At 32.9% G+C, this 11,553-nt stretch overlaps 2 protein-coding genes across 5 annotated transcripts in view; one reads left to right on the forward strand and one right to left on the reverse strand.

The window, feature by feature from the left end:
- Positions 1 to 11,553, forward strand: part of LOC107036189 (peroxisomal leader peptide-processing protease) — a 96,110-nt gene that overhangs the window by 25,648 nt on the left and 58,909 nt on the right. The gene's annotated exons all lie outside the window — the stretch shown is intronic.
- LOC107036190 (ion transport peptide-like) overlaps positions 1 to 11,553 on the reverse strand; it is a 47,943-nt gene that overhangs the window by 19,147 nt on the left and 17,243 nt on the right. The window contains exon 1 of one of the 2 annotated variants that reach the window (XM_015253967.1): positions 6,999 to 7,334. The exons of the other annotated variant lie outside the window; for it this stretch is intronic. The gene's annotated coding sequence lies outside the window, so the exon portion shown is untranslated. Of the gene's footprint in view, positions 1 to 6,998; positions 7,335 to 11,553 lie in introns of those variants that run through there. 2 annotated transcript variants of the gene reach the window in all.

Genomic DNA, 11,553 nt, shown 5'->3' on the forward strand with positions numbered 1-11,553 from the left:
CTCCTTCACCATAACGTCATATTCTGGGAATTTATGGGACCTCTTGAGAGTGATTCATCTGTTTGCGTGATTTAAATAAACACGGAAGCAAGTGACACTCGCAATTATTTCATAATCAGAGGCCCAATTGATACCTCTGGGTTTATGGTTTTGTTGGATTGAGGAATTGTCATGCGATAGTCTCGTGTCTCGATCGGTCAATGGGTGAATACAATATCTGATTATTGTTGTGTTGGTTTTTTTTTTGTTATTCAGAGAGAAAATGCGTTTCTAGTTTCACTGTAAAATCTCGGAATTTCGTAACTGCTGTATGAGAATTTTCACTTGTTCTGGGAAGATTTTCCCTGGAAATCAGATAAAAAAGGTTGATTGTCTGTGCTTTTGACTTGGAACTGGTATATTTTACGTTTTGAGGAAATGTTGGGGCTTGAACGGAATTGTTTTTTCTTGTTAAAAGTCCACTCATGTCTCAACTATCTGTTAAAATTTCTCTAGAGGTTATAATTCAGTAGGGAAACGGCAAAACGGTTAAAGTCGACGTAACTCTCCGCTGAGTTTTCAAGGAATATCTCTGAATCTAAAGGAGATAACGAAATTTTTATAATGACCTTTTTTGTAGAGCGAATTAAGAACTATAAAGAAGGTCATGACAAAAACTTTGCTATCTCCCTTAGATTTTGAGATATTTATTAAAAACTGACCAATAGTCAAAATCGACTTGAACAGTTTTACCGTGTCGCTACTGAATTTCATCTGCATATAATTTATAAGTGCTCTTGTTCTCGAAAGAATATTAGCTGGCACTTTGACTCAACTAATGGTGATTTAATGTTAAATTATTCCAGAATTTCATGACTTTGAAATGTTCTCAGTTTTAAGAACTTTTATCACTTGAAGTGAGTGGATTTTTGTCACCGAATTTTAGCGATTTTTTCTCTGACATGAAGCAACTACATCCAGAGAGATGGCGTTTTTTAATCGAAACGTAGTCATAATTTGGAATCTTTCATTTGAAATAATTCATCTATTCCAATCAAATCAATTCTCTATTGGAATTATATAAACGATTTATTTGTTACAATTGGAGAATTATCACATCTTGATTAATTCGTTCTCTTCACTGTCTTATGAATTATTTCATTTCTACTAATTAATAAAGTCTTCATTTCAATCAAGAAAACGTGTGTTTATGGATATTTTTAATATTCATCTGATGGAAATGAAAAAAGCAAATAAAAATGTTTAAGTTTCAGTGTTAGAAAAAAACTGAAATTTTATGCACAGTTGACTAGGGGTTTTCAGTACAATTATATTGGAGAGGGTGGGAGGATCATCGAATTTTAAAATTTACTGAAAATTCAATAAAATTCAATAAAATTCCTAATTTTTCAACAACAGGGAGATTAGAATTCCCTAACTTACTTGAATTCTCAATCGAAACATGAATATTCAGTACCAAATTATCCAGAATTCTCAATGAATTGTAAATTCAAGAATATATTTACCGCAATTTTTCTAATAATTGGAGTAGCATTCACAGTTGCCATTGATTTTTCTATAAAATTTTCAATTTTCATTGAAAAAATGTACCGTAAATTTCAATTACTATTGTTTGTGATTCCGATTGATTCTGCCGTTGAATCAATGTAATCAGGGTTTCGTTTCTGAATGGAAGCATTATATTCGTCAAATTCAACATTTCCAATATTTTATATCAGGTCAAGTAATTTTGGCCTCAGGAGTTTGAATATGCTATTTTTAGTATGTAGGGGAGACTGTTAGAAATTTCACGACCTCATCGAACCTTTCCACGTATTTCCTTATCTAAAAAACAATTAGTAACTTAAAAGAAAGGTAAAAAATTTTACCATTGGGACAATGTTGGCTATCAACGTTGGTACAATGTTGAATTCAATGAATCATTGAGTTGATTTTAAAATACAATATATTGTCATAGAAATTCCATTCAGAAGCAAATTGCTAATTTATTATAAAAAATATATTGGGCATGTTGTGACGAAAGCAATGTACCACTTGTTTAGAGAGCATAGTAATTGTTTAAACAATTGAACAACAATTATGATTTAAAATATTCTTCTCAATATAGCACCTTTACCGAGTTCGATCGTGAAATTGATTACATCATCTGTTGTTGAAAAATGTATTTTGAAACCAATATTTAGGGAAAGATAAAAAAAATTACCATTGGGACAATGTTAGTAATCAACACTGGTACAATGTTGGCTGTTAACGTTGGGGCAATGTTGTATTCAATAAATCATTAAATTCATTTTAAAATACAATACATTGTCATAGAAATTCCATTCAGAAGCAAATTGCTAATTTATTATAAAAAATATATTGGCCATGTTGTGACGAAAGCAATGTCCTACTTGTTTAGAGAGCATAATAATTGTTTAAATAATTTAACAACAATTATGATTTAAAATATTCTTCCCAATGGCATCTTGACCGAGTTCGATCATGAGATTGCATTGGTTAAAAAATTATTTTGAAACCTATTTTTATGGAAACATACACGGAGAGAAATGTTCAGTAAAAATTACAGAACTCACAATTCACTCACCGATTACGAAATCGACTCGGCAAATTTAAGTGACGGTATCATAATTTTTCACAGGAGATTCAGATAAAAATTACGGAACGCTCCGGAAAAATTCCGTGACAGTTCCGTAAAATTTCCTACAACCACATCTCGCTCCGGAATTACGGAAAAGATACGTAAATTTTATTGAATATTTCTATCCGCGTAAAAAATTTTACCATTGGGGAAATGTTGAATTCAATGAATAATTAAATTCATTATAAAATACAATACTTTGTCACAGAAATTCCATTCAGAAGCAAATTGCTAATTTATTATGAAAAATATATTGGCCATGTTGTGACGAAAGCAATTTCCCACTTGTTTAAAGAGCATTCGGTCGGATGGAGGGGCGCCGGCCACTACTTCAGATGAATGAAAAAAATCAGATGGTGTGCAGTATGGACGAGAGTAAGAGGCCAGCGCGCCTTGATTCGTGTCTGTGAGTCAGCCGCCGGATGAAATCAAGTATATATAACTCGAAGCAACATCGATACCGCATCCCTCGCGACCTTATCTCAATATTCCCGCGATATCTTATTTCAGTTACGTCAAAAAAAAGTATTCCCCCTGTTCCTGGGCATATCGATGCCTAGCGCATGGGGAGTGTTGCTCAATTTTCAAAGTCAACGCAATTCTAGTTGGTCACGTCGACGGTCTTAGCCATCACTCGGTGGTATTTTTTCATGGCTCAGTTTGTGATTCAATTTTGATGAGGTCGACTTCACTTGGGGGTGAGTTTGTGATTTATATTTGGAATCCGAATGAAGTAGCTGAATTTTTACGAATTTCTTTTTAGAGGAAAGTGAATTATGAGAGTGATCCGGACATGATTTTGCTATCTTTTGAAATACTTTGGGGTGGGTTTTTTTGTTAATATCTTGGAATTTAAGAGATGGTGAAATCTTTATGGGGACATTTTTTTGAAAGATCATGTGAAAAGGCATGGACGCAAATGTCGAGATCTTGCGTGGATTACATTAGCTAAATTTTTACGAATTTCTTTTTAGAGGGAAGTGAATTATGAGAGTGATCCGTACAAAATTTTGCTACCTTTTACATTTTGAAATACTTTGGGGTGAGTTTTTTAGTTAATGTCTTGGGATTTAAGAGATGGTGAAATCTTTATGAGGACATTTTTTTGAAAGATCATGTGAAAAGACATGGACGCAAATGTCAATATCTTCCGTGGATTACATTATATTTTGTAGAAGGTGAAAATCCTCAAGGGACATTGACTTTTACTTTTTTACTTGAGTTTAGAGAGTTGCTGCGGAATATTTCTGAATCCAAGGAAGATGGCACAATTTTGATGAATGATTCTTGGAAAAATTATCTTGCTATTTGTATTAGATTCTGAGGGAATTATTGAAGAAGTGATGTTCAAATAAAACAGATTTTTCAGTTTTATTACGCGATTGTAAGTGAGGTTCAAGCAAATATCTTGGAATTTTGAAGAGATAGCGAAATTTTCATGAAGATTTTTTGGTAAAGAAGAGTGAGATCGGGCGAAAAGGTATATGCAAACATTTCGATATCTCTCGTAGATTGCGAGATATTTGGCAGATGTGTACGTCCACATGAAAACGGCCCACTTTGTCGCATCTAGTTTCCGAGATATTCACGTTTTTCTCTCCACATCTCCCATTTAAACCAATGTTAAATTGATTTTTTGATCTTCTATACTGACGTCAGTTTTTATTCTATCGGGTTGATTTCTGACTCAAAATGTGAGAAATCTGACCAACATTGTCGGAATATACATAACTCCAATACCGCCAAAGTGGGCCCTTTTCATGTGGACGCCTACAGATAGTGATCTTTTAGGGAAATTTACTTTTTCTTCTTTCCTCAAGTTTAGAGAGTTCTTTCAAAAATTCTGAATTCAAGGACGACGGTGAAATTTTCATGACGATCTGTTTTTACAGAGGAAAGAAAACATCTCTTAAAAATGATTTCGAGATATGTTCAAAAAAATGAAACAGATTTTATTAACATCAGTCACCTTTGCGTGAATGATATTGGTAACTAAAGGAAAAGGAAAACATTTTCATAGCAAGCTTTTTTGTAAAGACAAGTGGAGTCGAGAAGAATTCGATGTTTCAAGTAGATTGCGAGATACTTTCCAGAAGCTGATCTTCAAGGGAAATTGATTTTTTCTTCGTCACCTAATTTTCGAGCTTTTGATAAGTATTTCTAGATCTGAGGGAAATGACAAAGTCTTGATTAGGAGCTTCGTCATAGAGGAAAGAGTGTCTTACAAGAATGATTCGTGTAAAAAAATGTGCTGCCACCCTTACTTATCGAGATATTTCCAAAAAAGTGGTCTTCAAGTGAAGATTTTCTTCAGTTTTACTCATATTCAGGGTGAACTTTTGCTGAATGTCTTAGATTCTAAAGTTATCATGAGAACTGTTTTGTAGAAGGAAGTGAAACCTGCCGAAATAGTGAGATCTATAGCTAATTCAGAAGCTTTTGATAAATATTTCTAGATTTAAGGAAAATCACAAAATTTTGATAAGAAGCTGTCATAGAGCAAAAAGTGTTTTACAAGAATGATTCGTGTAAAAATTTTGCTGCCACCCTTACTTATCGAGATACTTCCAAAAAAGTGATCTTCATGTGAAAATCTTTTTCAATTTTACTCATATTCAGAGTGAAACCTTGCTGAATATCTTAGATTCTAATGATTTCATGAGGGCCTTCTTGAAGAGGGAAGTGAGATCTACACCTAATTTTAGAGTTGTTGATGAATATTTCTAGATCTAAGGGAAGTAACGAAATTTTGATAAGAAGCTTCGTTATAGAGGAAAGCGTATTTTACAAGAATGATTCGTGTAAAAAAATTTGCTGCCACTCTTAGATATCGAGATATTTCCAAAAAAGTGATCTTCAAGTGAAAATCTTTTTCAATTTTACGCATATTCAGAGTGAATACTTGCTGAATATCTTGGATATTGAAGGATAACAGAATGCCGTTAATTTTCCAAATTTTTGAACAAATTTTCTGTCACAAGTTATCAATATTTTTACAAAATCCAAGAGTATTAATCTCCAGGAGATGATGGGTGGCGATTAGAGCGCTTTGTTTTCGAAAAATATTAATAACTTTGAGTAGGAAATTTGTCTGAAAATTTTCAAGGCAACAATAACCTTCTGCTACCCCTTAAGGTTTTCATGAGGACCTTCTTGTAGAAGGAAGTAAGATCTACAGAAAAAAATCCTCAAAGATTTTGCCACTTCTCTCAGATTTTGAGATCTCTTAAATCCATGAAATATTCCACTCCAATTCAGAATTTTTAGTGAATATCTTTAAACCCAAGAATGCGAATGAAATTCTGACCAATATTTTTGGTCCAAATTATCACAAATCGAAGCATATTAATCTCCAGGAGATGATGATAAAAATTAATGCGCTTTGGGTTCGAAAAATATTAATAACTTTGAGCAGGAAATTTGTTTGAAAAATTTCAAGGAAACAGTGGCCTTCTGTTACCCTTTAAAGTTTTCATGAGGACTTTCTTGTAGAGGGAAGTCAGATCTACCGAAAAAAATCCTCAAAAAATTTTGCCGCTTCTCTCAGATTTCGAGGTGTCTAAAAACCTATAAAATATTTCACTCCATTTCAGAATTTTTAGTGAATATCTTTGAACGCAAGAGTGCGAATGAAATTCTGACCAATATTTTTGATCCAAATTTTCACAAATCGAAGCACATTAATCTCCAGGAGATGATGATAAAAATTAATGCGCTTTGGGTTCGAAAAATATTAATAACTTGAAGCAGGAAATTTGTTTGAAAATTTTCAAGGAAACAGTAGCGTTCTGTTACCTCTCAAAGTTTTCATGAGGATCTTCTTGTAGAGAGAAGTAAGATCTGCCAAAAAAAATCTTCAAAAAAATTTTGCCGCTTCTCTCAGATTTTGAGATGTCTAAAAACCTAGGAAATATTCCACTCCATTTCAGAAATTTTAGTGAATATCTTTGAACCCAAGAGGGCAAATGAAATTCTGATAGGGACCTTTTTCACAGATCCGACTTCCTTCAACAGACAAGATCCTCGAAAAAAATCCGCTATCTGTCTTCCGTTCTGAGACATGTCCCAGAAGCTGATGTCCAACTAGACTTTACTTTTTCCATTTTACTCCATTTCTTAGTGTTTGGTAAATATGTTTGAAGGTAACTGAGATAACAAAATACTGATAAAGATCTTTTCCGTTGATCTCACTGTGCTCTACAAAAAAGTCCTTCCAAAAACTCCAGTATCTCCCTCAGACCAGATATATCCCAAAACCTAATGTTCAAGTAAAATCTACTTTTCCTGCTATACCACTTCACAGCAGAATCAGAATTGTCTTACAATTTCATCATTTTTTTATTCACTTCACACTTACTTTTATATCAGTTCCTTCGCACTGCGAATTATCCTCAGTAAAAATAAAAAGAAAATCGACACTTGAATCTAGGAATTCTCCAACAGGTTCACTGACACTTGTTCGAGGAATAAACACGTGATGCCGAATGAGATTTATTAGCTCCACAGAGTATTTAAAAAAACTCTCAACAATGCGATCGAAATTCCCAGCTGTGAAGATTCAAATCAGTTGAAATTGTCTAGTTAATCCGATCAATTTGATTTATTGAATCACAAAAAAATATATTCTACAACAGATATCGTCAATAAAAGTTAAATTGAAACGCGCGCGCATTGACGATCGTCAGATGCGACTCACTTGGTGGTTCGGACTAACATTAACTAGCGCGGACTGCAGGCCGCTGCTTATAATATGGCCGAGGCGCGAACCAATCGGATCTCGTGGCTCCTACCCAAGACTCCCCACCTTCCCCTCCTCTATCGGGTGGCAAAGACCCCCCGCGTGTTATTCCCCCGATCGTCGTGCCTCCTTTTTCTTTTTTTTTCTTTTTGTCTCCTCTCTTCGCTCTTTTGTCAGTCGTTTTTTCACCTCGTTCGGTTCCCTTATCTCTACCCCCTCCCCCAACAGTGACTATTGCCAATCTCCTTATTATTCCCATTCCAATGCAAATTCTTATATTACCTGTGATGAGAACAGAAGAGGAATCCACGGAATTTTATGTGTCATTAATATTGATTTTCAATTCTGTTTAGAAAAATTTTGCATCCAGAAAAATGTTTAAAATCAAAATTTTTATTTGAATTTTTTTTAATTAATTAATTTTTAACGGAATTTATTGCAAGAAAATTACAAACAACAAAAAAAAATTTCTTACAATAGGCCATCGCCCGAGGGCCTTCAGCCAGATTTTTTTTTATTTATTTCAAGTAAAAGGATTTAATTGCATCAAACAAAAAATTTATTTATTTCAAATAAATGATTTTTTTTAATCGAATAAACAATTTGTTTATTTCAAATGAATAGTTTTTTTATTTTAAGAAAATTACATTTTCATGTATTTTGTGAAAATTTTCAAAAGTGTGTTTCAAAAATATTTGTAAATTATGTGGATAAAGCTCGTATGAATCCAGGAAACGGGAGATCTGGACGATTTGAGCGCTCTAGAATCATTCTGATCCAATTTTATATTACACTTTAATTCAAATTTATTCCCCTCCTCTAAATGTCTTACGTGATATACGTACAGCCCCTAATAATTACTGCACGATTATCATTCAATCTTTTTCGAGTTTATTACCATCTCAAAGTCAAAATGAATTATTAGCATCAAATAAATATTTATTTAGTTCAAACAAAAAATTTGACTCAAACAAAGAAAGTTTCTTGGCATAAGAAAACTGTTTATTTGGTATAAATCAAGAATTTATTTGCCCAAATACAGAATTATTAATAGTAAAAAACATTTATTTAATCTAAACAGAACTTCAAATAAATTTTTTTATTTAATTCGAAAAAATAATTATTTGAGACTCTTTAAATAAACTTTTTTGGAATCAAATAAATCATTTTTCTGGGTGCGCACTTCCTTTCGCTTTTCGGTATTTCAAGTCCACGAGGGGAAAAAATTATGAGTGCAATTCAAAGTCACCGTTGCATCAACCCAAGAGCCAGGGGATTGCGTCATTGAAATAATTGTAGAATAGTTTTTGCTGAGGATGAAAAAAAATGGAGCTTTGCGAGTGGAGACATTTCGATTGATGAATTCCGGTGGAACGAACCATATGTGCAGTCGATGAGTCCAGTTATGAGCCAAAATGTGTGTATGTGCCTTGATGAAACCACTTTTACTCTCGCACGACGTAAAACCATCAATCATACGATCGAGCCCCAGTTAATGGAGTGACGTTGAAATTCTTGAAGTGATAATATGCGCTGTGATGTTGGAGGGGATTGTTTTATGGGAATGAAGAGGTTTTGATTTTTTGTGGAGCTGTGTCGGCGAAAATGAGCGAATAGTCAATTACCGGGAGGAAACTTTCACCAAATTAAAAAGATATTGTTCTTAATCAAAAGACAATTTGTCTTCTTTATGAAGTTGACCGAATTGCAGGTTGTCGGTTGTGTTGTTGGGAAATTTCATCCAATTTTAATAAATCACCTATGGGACTCAAGTATATGGGTGAGCTTCTGGAGTATTTTTCTTCAGTGGTTTTTGAGGCCGTTTTCGATTTATTTATTCACATTTTTTTAAGGATTGTTCAGGCTTTTTTGATTTTCAACTGCAAAATGTTCTTCTCACAATTTTTTTCAAACTATTCATGTTTTGTTATCCAGCCAGTTTTTGAGGCCATTTTGATTCATTTATTCACATTTTTTTATGATTGTTCATGTTTCCTTGATTTTTCGCTGTAAAATTTTCTCAAAATTTTTTCATATTATTCATGTTGTTATCCATCCAGTTTTTGAGGCCGTTTTGATTCATTTTTTCACATTTTTTTATGATTGTTCATGCTTCTTTGATTTTTTGCTGCAAAATTCTCTCAAAATTTTTTCAGATTATTTGTGGATTGTTGTTCATCCAGTTTTTCAGGCCGTTTTTATTCATTTATTCACATTTTTTTATGATGATTGTTCATGCTTCTTTGATTTTTCGCTACAAAATTTTTTCAAACTATCTGTGTATTGTTTTTCCATCCAGTGTGACAATTATTTCGGACACACAGAGGATAAAAGTTTTAGTTTTTAGGAATGTACCCATAATTTTCAGGAATTGATCCTTTTTTTTAAAATCTATTCCTAATTTTCAGAGATTCTTGACATTAACTAGAATGATTTTAGCTTTAGGGATTCAATCACTAAAAATTCGGCCGGGCTACGCTGTACTTTTGAATATTTTCAGTTTTTAAATTTTTCAACTAAATTGCATGGAAAAAATTTAAAAAAATTCATACTCAGTCAGTATAATCTAAATTAAATTTCGCAATATATTGATATTTTTTCAAACATTTCCCTTTTATAAATAAATTATAAAACTTGTTTGTAAAACGGTGGATTATTTTTTATGAGGGGTCAAAAAAATTCTTGATTTTTTCACATCTACTGAAAAAAAATTCAGATTTTAATCTTTAATTACAACGGAAATATTGATTTTCACATAAGACACTGGGTTAAATCCTGATTTTTTACAATTTCTTCTTTGAAAAACCAAAACAATAATTAAATTGAGAAAAAAATTAGAATTCCGAATCTAATCGAGTTTTCGGCAATTTTTTTGCGGTTTTCAATAATCTTTGAAGTTACCGTAAGGGTAGACGCCTTGATTTTAGTCACTCGTTTAATTTTAGAATGTCGCAGATCCCTGAAAACTAAAACTGTTTTTTCTCCGTGTATGATTAGCTTCCTGATGGCTCCGATGGGACCTTGTCTCCCGTTTTCGATTTCCAAAAATGGATTTCAGGAAATGAAATGTTTTTCGTCTGTAATTTACACTGTTAGAAGAAAAAATGGTCATTTCATAGACAGTTAGGTTTAGTAATTCTCAAGAGCGACATCAAGTTCAATTTGAGGGGAAAAAGGCCCTAAAGCTTCAAACTTCACTGGAAATTCTGTGAAATTTCTGTCTTAAATAATATGAGTTAACTGCGTTTGAGTCCTTGAGTGTAACGCGGAAAAATAAATTCAAAAAGCAAAAAAAAAAAGATTCATCATTGATAATTTTTCTAGTGAATTCTAACTTCGATGTTTGAGAAATTGATCCATCAAATTCTTTCTTGACTTGTTTTTTTAAACAACATAAATTATTTATTGCAAAAGTTTGACACTGACAATAATTTTCATATTGGATATGGAATTTTTATTTATTCTTTTGGACTTTTCGAAATTTTTTCTAGATCTTTATCTTCTCTCTGACCTCAAGTAGTTCATTTTCACGTAAGACTATGTTATTTTTGCACTTCTAGATTAATTATTATCAATAATACTAGACTGCCGAGTGAGCACAAACTCAACCAGAATGTTTTTATTTCTACTAACTTTCATTTGGAGTTTATCTCAGATTTTAATCTTCAGAATTCAAGTTATATTTTTACTACTTTGAATAGCAAGAAGACAAAAATTCTCCAACTTACAATCATGAAGATATATTATTTTATTTATTTTTCTATTTCATTGGTTTTATCGAAGTAGTTCTCAATTTGAAACCCCTCCTCTAGCCTGCCTCCCCTCCTTTACTTTTCCTCTCATTGTTATCTGCGGTATCATGGCCGTCTTACTCTTAGCTGTGCCCCATTCGAGCTAGGACTGCACGGGAAACCATGTAAAACCCCAGTCGCACAGCCGGCCGATTGTGCAGTGCCCTAATGTATCCATCTGTCACACTGACTAGATGGAGACACTAGGCCGCTACACCGTGCCTACCGCTTGTAATTTAGATCCGATCAATTAGCCCCTCATGTATAGATATTCCAAATTTTTATTTTTTTCCTCATTGAAGTAGTTTTGAAGAAAATTGCGAGCTAATAAAAAACATTTGCTAGTTAGTACTTTTTTTAAAATAAATTTTTGAAAAATCACC

Source organism: Diachasma alloeum, unplaced genomic scaffold (genome assembly GCF_001412515.2).
Source record: "Diachasma alloeum isolate Michigan unplaced genomic scaffold, Dall2.0 Dall_scaffold_00206, whole genome shotgun sequence".
Lineage (NCBI taxonomy): Eukaryota > Metazoa > Arthropoda > Insecta > Hymenoptera > Braconidae > Diachasma > Diachasma alloeum.